Source organism: Pteronotus mesoamericanus, unplaced genomic scaffold (assembly GCF_021234165.1).
Source record: "Pteronotus mesoamericanus isolate MK-2021 breed Mesoamerican mustached bat unplaced genomic scaffold, CSHL_Meso_final contig_230, whole genome shotgun sequence".
Taxonomy (NCBI): Eukaryota; Metazoa; Chordata; class Mammalia; order Chiroptera; family Mormoopidae; genus Pteronotus; species Pteronotus mesoamericanus.
The window spans coordinates 485,511-495,019 of NW_026555096.1; the positions used below are offsets into that span (position 1 = coordinate 485,511).

The 9,509-nt window shown below is 37.0% G+C and overlaps 1 pseudogene; it reads left to right on the forward strand.

Moving 5' to 3' along the window:
- Positions 1–2,627: 2,627 nt before the first annotated feature.
- On the forward strand, positions 2,628–8,560 carry LOC129069690 (ubiquitin-40S ribosomal protein S27a-like; annotated as a pseudogene).
- The last annotated feature ends 949 nt before the right edge of the window (positions 8,561–9,509 follow it).

Consider the following 9,509-nt stretch of genomic DNA (forward strand, 5'->3'; position numbering starts at 1 on the left):
GTCAGGAAATTTTTTTTTTAAGGAGAATTTCAGACATATATAAAACAGGGTTATGAACCTGCACGTATGTATCACCCATCTTCAACAGTTATCAATTCATGACTAACCTCACTTGTCCATTACTGACCCCAAGTTATTTGACATTTACCTCAGACATTATATTTAATCTGTAAATGAATGTCTCTAAAAGACATTACTGCAATACCTTCACAAACACATTAAAATAATAGAGAAAGGACTTTTGAGTCCAAATTTATTTTCCCTATCCTTCCTGGTAAGTATAGTTAAAAACCCTGAACATGATATATAAAACAAACATAAGAAGACTATGAAATGTGGGTGGAAGAGAAGAAGACAGACTGGCTAGGAATGTGGAGAACCAAAGTAAAATACAGAGGTGAATTTCCTTTTTTCTTCATATATCCTATGCTGATTAGTGGAGAAAGTGACAACACAGAAATTTCAAGTGCAGATAAAGATCCCAGAAAATCCTTTCTAGCCAAAGGACCAGGAAAGGGGCAGCCTAACGAGACAGAACTTTCATTTAATAACCACTCTAGCCAAAAACCACAGGGAAAAAACAGGCTCCAGCACCAAGGACTGTGTGTAGAGCCTAGACCCTCACCCGTTCCAGTAATAATAAGTACCCCAATTAGTTATATGGTAAAAGAGGTTGGTTTGTTTTTCTGCTAATGCAGTGTGAATGGAGAACACCTGGGAACACAACTTCTTCCTCCACCTGTGGCTAATGAGGCTCCAGTCCCCCTCCCTATTATACGTTCTCCCTCTTCCTATTAGGCAGTATCAGAGGAGGCCTAAGTTAGAACTTGCACCACTGCTCAGCAGAACTGAGGCCACTTAAGCACTTCCATCCACCATTCTGAATTGTCAGTGAAGGATACATGGGGAGGAGTAACAGAGTGCTCCTCTTCCTAGCCTGGATTATATCGGCATAGGTGGAGCCTGAACTACCAATAAGTAACAAGGAGCTCCTCTACCCTCTATGTCAACCAAGGCAGACAGGAAAACCTGAACTGCTATCTTCACCTAGCTATAATGAGACTCCCTAACTGCAGTGGTATTAGAGGGGGCCTGGTAAAATCCAAAATTTAATGAAATCAAGTCTCACAACACAATATCCAAAATGTTCAACTTGCACTGAAAAGTCACTTATCAAGAACCAGAAAGATCTTGACAAAAAACAAGACTGAGGTGACACAGATAGAACCATCTGACAATAATTATAAAGCAGCTGTCATAAAAATGCTCCACCAAGCAATTATGAACACTTTTGAAATAAAGTCAACAAAGAAATACAAGAAATAGAAGATCTGAGAAAAACCAAATGGAAATTTTAGAACTAAGAAGAGCTTAAATGCAGAATAGGGAGGATAGAGAAAAATAGCAGTGAACTTGAAAGGTAGAATAGAAATTAGCCAATCTAAGGCAACCTAGAAACAATAGACTGTAGGAAAATAAATAGAGCTTAAGGGACATTTGAGACTATAAGAAATAATCTACCATGTCATTAGAAAGGGAGGAGGAAAAAAGTGGGGACTGAAAAAGTAGTCGAAGAAGTAATTTCTAAGCATTTCCCAAATCTGGCAAAAGACATAAACCTATAAACTCAAAATGCTTAAGTGAATTTCAAATAGGATAAACCAAAAAATATCTACACCAAAATACATCCTAGTTAAATTTCTGAAAGGAAAGAAAGTCTAAAGCAGTGAGAAATGACCCATTACCTACAAGACAAACACAATTCAAACAACAATGGATTTCTCATCAGGAACAATGAAGGCCAGAGGGAGTGGCACACCACGTTCAAGTGCTGAAGGAAAAGAACTAAGTGTAGAATTTTATGCAGTGAAAATGTGATTCAGCAATGAAGGGGAAATCAAGATATTCTCAAATGAAGGAAAACTAAGAGAATTTATTTCTAGTAGAGCTGTCCTAAAAGAATGACTATAGAAAATTCTTGAAACAGAAAGGAAATGATAAAAGAAGGAAACTTGGAACATCAGAAAGAATAACTAAAATAAAAATATGGATAAATAAAATACACTTCATGAGTTTTATGTTTGTTGAAACAAAAATTATGACCGTCTACTGTGGTTTTCAAGATATGTAGAGGGAATAAGACCATTATAAATAGAAGGGTATAGGGTTATAAAAAAAATACCAAAGAAAAATTTTCAACATAGCAACCAGAAAATTAAAAGTAATGGCAGACTTAAATGCTCATGTATCATAGTACATTAACTATAAAGATATTAAATAGAGATGGGCAGAGTGAATATGACCCAACTATATGAACAATATGCTGTTTGTAAGAAGCTCATTTCAAATATAATGGTTAGGTACATTGGAAGTGAAAGGATGCAATAAATATACACCTTACAAACATTAATCAAAAGAAAGCAGGTGTTCCAGTGAAGAGGTTAGAGTAGGTAAACATTGTACTTGCCTCATCCCATGACCACATCGAAAATACAACCAAATTATAGCACAACCAACCTGGAGAACCATGTGAAGACTAGGTTAATATAACCAAGGACATAAAGAAGAAGCCGTGTTGAGACTGGTAGGAGGAACAGAGACATGAAATGGGCTGGCCCCACACCCACATGCTGCAGTGGAGAATCAACCAGGATATATCAGCTGCAGAGGTCTCTCCTGAGGAACAAGGGGTGTCAGCCTTATGCCAGTCTCCTCAGCCTGTAGCACCACTGCTGGGAAGTGGAGCCCTCACAATATCTGGCTGTGAAGATCAGCAAAGATTCTGTCCATCCAGGGGAGTTAGAAGACTGCTGGAAACTCAGGCATTCTCTTAAAGGGTCGACACATAGATGTGCTCCCAGGCACTTACCCTGGTCTCTCTGGCAGAGGGACAGCTCTCAGAAGGAGCCAAAGATATACAAGGATTAACTGAACTGTGTGGCTTCAGAACAGTGGAGGAACAATGCCATTTTTGCTGTGTTTACTCCTCTTCCCACACAGCCAGCAGGCAAGTGCCATGTTTCCTATGTTGAGCCCTCTCCCTACGTTGCCAAATATTAATCTGCATTAGCCTAGTGAACACCATTTGCCCTACTATGATGACTCTCTGAGACTGTACACCATCCTGCTTGTATACCACCAGAGGCTTTTTTTTTTTTTTTTTTTTTGACAGGCAGCTACCCTAGGCATGAGCTGCAGTCTTTCTTAAAAACTCAAAGTTCTGCAGGCCCCAGGCAGGCAGTAACTGGCCTCAGTGTACACTGGGCATTTTGCCCCAGGCTCAGCACTGCAGTCAAATCTAAAACTGCATTAACATGGTGAACACCACTCACCTTACCCTGGAGATTCCCTGAGACCCCATCTCACCCAACTCATGTACCAACCACCCTAGGCTCTTGCAGTGGCTGAGCCTTACAGAAAGCCAGCAAGTGGCAGCACACCCCTAGTGCCCTGTGCCTTTTGCTAAGTGGACCCAGGCTCCATACCGGTGGCACATTGACCCGGCTCACAGCGTGGCCTCTCCCACGTGCCTCCTGGTTCAGCACAGACAGCTGCCAACCACGGATCATTTTATAGCTCCTACCAGGTAGCCCCAAGGCAATCATAAGCAGCAACTGAACTTGGCCAGTACTAGAGGTTCTCCCAAGAGTCCCCAGAACCAACACACACCATGGCTGGCTTCAGTCCACAACAGAGCACCATCTATTAGTTCCACAAATAGCACATCTAAATGGGGGACTTTTGGCAGGCACCAAAGCCCACTGGGTTGAATGTTGCCCCGATAAACTTAATAAAGTTTTTTAAAAGGAAATATGCTACATGTTATATATCTTTAGAGAATTGCAAATTAAAACAGCAGTGACATGTATGGTTTCAAATGGATATTAGACTTATCAGGGTGATCATAAGTTGTCTAACTGTCTAATCACTATGTTGTACACCTGAAACTAATATAATATTGTATGTCAACTGTAATTAAAATTTTTTAAAATAAATTTGAAAATAAAATAACAAAAATGAGATAAACTGCACATGTATTGCAATGATTAAAATTTACCCTGATAATATTGAATGCTAGTGAGGATATGGATATACAGGAACTCTCATTCATTGCTGGTGAGAAAGCAAAATGGTATATCCACTTTGGGAGAAAGTTTGGCAGTTTTTTACAAAGATAAACATAGTCTTGCCATATGATTCAATAATTGCATTCTTAGATATTTCCCCAAATGATTGGAAAACATAATTTGAGAGAAAATCCTGCACGTAAATGGTTATTGTGCATACTAGAAACAACCATCATGTCCTTCAGTATGTGAATGGATAAACTGGTACATCCATATATTAGAATATTACTTAGTGACAAAAAATCCACATATTAGAATATTATTCAGTGACCAAAAAAAACATGAAATACACTTAAATGCACATTGCTAAGTGAAAAGTGTATGTATTGTATAATCCCAAATATATGACTATGAAGACAGTGAAAAAAATCAGTGGTTGCCAGGAGTTTGGAGTGGGGAGAGGTGAAAAGTTGGAGCACAGGTTTGTTAGGGTATTGAGACTATACCTTATGGATAATGTAACGGTGGATATGTGACATTGTGCATTTGTCAAACCTGTAAAACTGTACAACACAAAGAGAAAGACTAACATAAATATATACTTTAATTAATAATAATATATCAACATTGGTTTATCAGTTACAAATATACCAAACTAATGCAAGATGCCAAGAACAGGAGAAACTCTGGGAAAGAGGGAACTAATTCTGTGTTCTACCTGCTTAACTTTTTGTAAATATTAAACTTTGCTAAAAAATAAAGTCTCTTTTAAAAAAGAATAATATGCATTGATTACAGGGCTATTTGCATGAGTTGGAGCTGCAATGAAGATTTTAGTTTCTAAGAACAATAAGGAGCCATTGGTAGGACTCAAGTGCCCAGTGTTAAGGTTCTATGATTTGAACACCTGTATTTCTGGGACTTTAAATGATGATAAAGGTCATGAGATTTTTTTTTAATTGTTAAATATTTTATTGTTTATGCTATTACAGTTGTCTCACTTTTCCCCCCTTTGCCCTCTTCCACTCAGACCACTCCTCACTTCCATAGTCAGTCTCCGTACCATCGTTCATGTCCATGGGTCCTTCATGTATGTTCTTTGACTAATCCTTTCACCTTGTTTCAGTTAGTCCCCACCTTCCCCCTCCCCTCTTACAGCTGTCAGTCTAATCCATGATTCTATGCCTCTGGTTCTATTTTGCTCATTAGTTTATTTCGTTTATTAGATTCCACTTTATAAGCGAGGGAGTCATATGGTATTTATTTCACCAACTGGCTTATTTCACTTAGCATAATAGTCTCCAGTTCCATCCATGCTGTCGTGAAAGTTAGGAGCTCCTTTCTTTCTGCTGCATAGTATTCTATTGTGTAAACGTACCAATGTTTCTTAATCCACTCACCTATTGATGGGCACTTAGGCAGTTTCCAATTCTTGGCTATTGTAAATAGCGCTGCTATGAACATAGGAGTGTAAAATTCTTTTGAGTTGGTGTTTCAGGATTCTTAGGATATATTCTCAGCAGTGGAATTGCTGGGTCAAAAGGCAGTTCCATTTTTAGTTTTTTGAGGAAATTCTATATTGTTTTCTACAGTGGACGCACCAGTCTGCATTTGTACCAACAATGCACTAGGGTTCCCTTTTCTCCACATCCCCACCAGCACTTGTTGTTTTTTTTATTTATTCATGATACACATTTTGGCAGGTGTGAAGTGCTATCTCATTGTGGTTTTAATTTGCATCTTGCTGATGGCTAGTGTTGCTGAGCGTTTTTTCATGTATATGGGCCCTCTGTATGTCCTCCTTGGAGAAGTGTCTTCATTCATCTATTGAAATACAATTCTCTACACTTTTATGTATCTATGAAAATATCAGCTCTTCCATTATGTTTTTAAAAATAATAAGCCTAAATTCAATAAACATTTGCTTCATATACTGGATTTTTAGAGTTTACTGACATTGCTTCGAGCAGTAAGGTGGAGTAAATGCTAAATATAACTATATTCTAGATGTAGCACACCTTTATGGCTTTTTTGTTCTTGAAACATTCCACCTCCCTATTACCTCCCCCTAGATGAGTTAAAACTAAAGCTAGGAATAGCAATTGTAAACAAATGGGGGAGACAGTGTTACCTTAAAAGCAGATGCTTACGACTTCAATATGATTTGCATTAACAAACTTTGGGTCAATAATGAAGTAGGGATAACTGAGAAGATTAGAACAAGGATCAGCTAATACCCAAAGTAACTGAATATAAGATTTATGAAATAATTGAGATCTGGCTCATATATAACTACTTTGAGTAAATTAACAAGCTGATTCTAAAATGTATGTAGTGCTCAATTGCACCTCTCATATTTACCTAATAGAAAAGAAACAAATATATGCAAAAATACCTGCACAAGAATATTCACAGCACCTATTTACTAATGGCCTCATGTTGGAAAGAACCCCGAAGTCCATGAACCGGAAAATAAATAATCTGTGCTATATTCATACAATGGAACCCTACTCAGAAATAAAAAGAATTTCTGATAAAAGAAAAGTAACATGGATCAATCTCAAAAACATTACACTGAGAGAAAGAAGCCTACACAAAATACATACCATGTGGTTCCATTTATACAGACTTCTAGAAAAGGTAAAACTAATCCATGGTGGAAAAATCAGAACATTGTTGTTTCTGTGAGTATGGGGTAAAGAATTTACTGGGAAGGGGCAACAGGAAACTGTCTAGGGTGATGGTGATGTTCTACACCTTGATAGAAGTTTGAGTTACACAGATGTATGCAATCATTAAAATTTAGCAAATGTAAACTAAGTATTAGTGCATTTCATTTTATGTGTATGTTACATTAAAATTGTAAATTTTGTAAAATTGTAAACAATTGTAAAAGAAATATTGAGCTCCATTTAATAACACACATAATAAAGTATTTAGCCCTGGTTGGTGTGGCTCAGTGTTTTGAGTGCCAGCCTGCAAACCAAAGGGTCGCTGGTTCAATTCCCAGTCGGCACATTCCTGGATTGTGGGCCAGATCCCCAGTGAGGGGCGTGCAAGAAGCAACCACACATGGATGTTTCGCTCCTCTCTTTCTCTCTCCCTTCCCCTCTCTCTAGTAATTAATAAATTTAAGAATCTTTTAAAATTTTTTTAAAAAGTAAAAATTTATAAAACAAGTATTTAAGGCAAAATATAAAGATGTGGACAATTTACTTTGAAATGTATCAGGAATAAAGTGTATCAATTGATTAGATAGTTTCATCAATATGTGATAAGCAAGAATTATAAAATGTCAACTCCTAGAATCTAAGTGATAAATATTGAATGGTAGCTAGAAAATTATTTAAAGTTTTCTGTAGATTTGAACATCCTCACAAAAATTCTAGAAAAGGGAGACAAATGACTTGACTTCGGGATGGTAAAAGGAAAACAACAAGGGAGAGAAATATAGAATGCTGGAAGACAAAAGAACCAAAACATCATAAAATGCATGAAATTTTCACACGTACACCCTTCCTTCAAACCATCTATGAAGGAAAATACAATTAGCTACACTGATGGAAGAAGGAGGGGATTTAGGGGATGGGAATCTTGTAAAATGCTACTGTCACAACGAATCCCAGTCATGGAATGCATAAGCATAAGCAGCTTTCATCTATATGAAGCTACAATGAGAATCAGAATACTTCAGTTGATGTAAACCTCCCTAAAACCACAAAACAGAAGAAAACTGTAACAACATTCCAATATGTATTAACCTAAAACAAGAATATAAAGATTTGAAAAACACATTGGATCAGAAATTCAAAATTTAAGAGAAATTAGGAAAAAAAAAAAAAACAAGAGTTGATTGAATTCAGGGAAGAAGGAGTCAATCAGAAATGAAGACTAGATTTCAGAAGTGCTACGGGAAGAATAGAGTCAAATAAAAACTTTATAAAGAACATTGAAGAAGACCCCTTTCCTATCTGCTGTCTGCAGTGGAATTGCCACCAAGATGCAGATTTTCAAGAAAACACGGGGAAGGCCATCACTCTTGAGGTTGAACCCTCAGATACAATAGAAAATGTAAAGGCCAAGATCCAAGATAAGGAGTTCCTCCTGCTCAGCAAAGACTGTTCTTTGCTGGCAAGCACCTGGAAGATGGGCGTACTTAGTCTGACTACAACATTCAAAAGGAGTCCACCCTTCATCTTGTGTTGAGACTTTGTGATGGTGCTAAGAAAAGGAAGAAATCTTACATCACTCCCAAGAAGAATAAGCATAATAGAAAGAAGGTTAAGCTGGCTGTCCTGAAATACTATAAAGTGGATGAGAATGGCAAAATCAGTCGCCTTCGTCGGTAGTGCCCTTCAGATGAATGTGGTGCTGAAGTTTTTATAGCCGGCCACTTTCACAGACATTATTGTGACAAATGTTGTCTGACCTACTGCTTCAACAAGCCAGAAAACAAGTAATTGTATGAGTTAATAAAAGACATGAAGTAACAACAACAAAAGAATATTGAAGAAAAGCAGGAACATAACCAAGAAAATAAAAAAATGAGACTAAGAAAGTAAAAAAGAACCAGAGAGAAAATGGTTTAAATAGAAGACAAAGAAGAGCCAATATACATATATTAAGAACCCTGAGGAAGAAAAACAGAACAATAGAACAACTAATATTTAAAACTATAGTCCAAGGCAACTTTCCTGAGCTAAATTAATGCTCGAATCTACTCAATAGGAAGGCCTGCTAGGTACCACATATGAAATTGACTTATAGTGTTCACCTCCAAGACAAATCAGTAAAAGTATGAAACTTTAAAGATGAAATATTTTCAGAGCTGCTGGGTCTGGAAAGACCAAACATCTTATAAGAGCAAGAGAATTAGACTGACATCAGACTTTCCAAAAGAAACATACAAAGCAAGGTATCAGTGGAGCAGTATTTTGTGACCCAGGGTTTCCTAGGTCACAAAAAGACGGGCCACCTTAGATGAAAGTAAGCTAACAGTAACAAATTTATTTCCAGCCAACCTGTCTTTCAAGAGTTAATGCTATAGAAAAACAATTTTAAATATGCAAGAACTCAGTCTCATATGCACATGGATATGAGCAGAGGGGAAAAATGGCTTTCTGAATAAATGGTGTTTGTATAGTTGACTAGCCATATGGATGAAAACTAATCTTAACCATTACTTCACATTATACAGAAAAGTCAATTTAAGTGGATTGTAAGTATAAACGCTAATGTCAAAATAATGAAATGTTTAGAATTTAGCGAAGGAGGATATCATTTTGACTGCAGGTTAAAAGAAAACTTCTTAAACAAGACCCGAAAACACCAAACAAAAAGGAAAAGAATAATAAATTGGACTACATTAAAATTTTAGACTTATTTTCATCAAAAGACACTGATTACAGATGATAGAGCAAGCCCCTGAGTAGATGTTTGAAG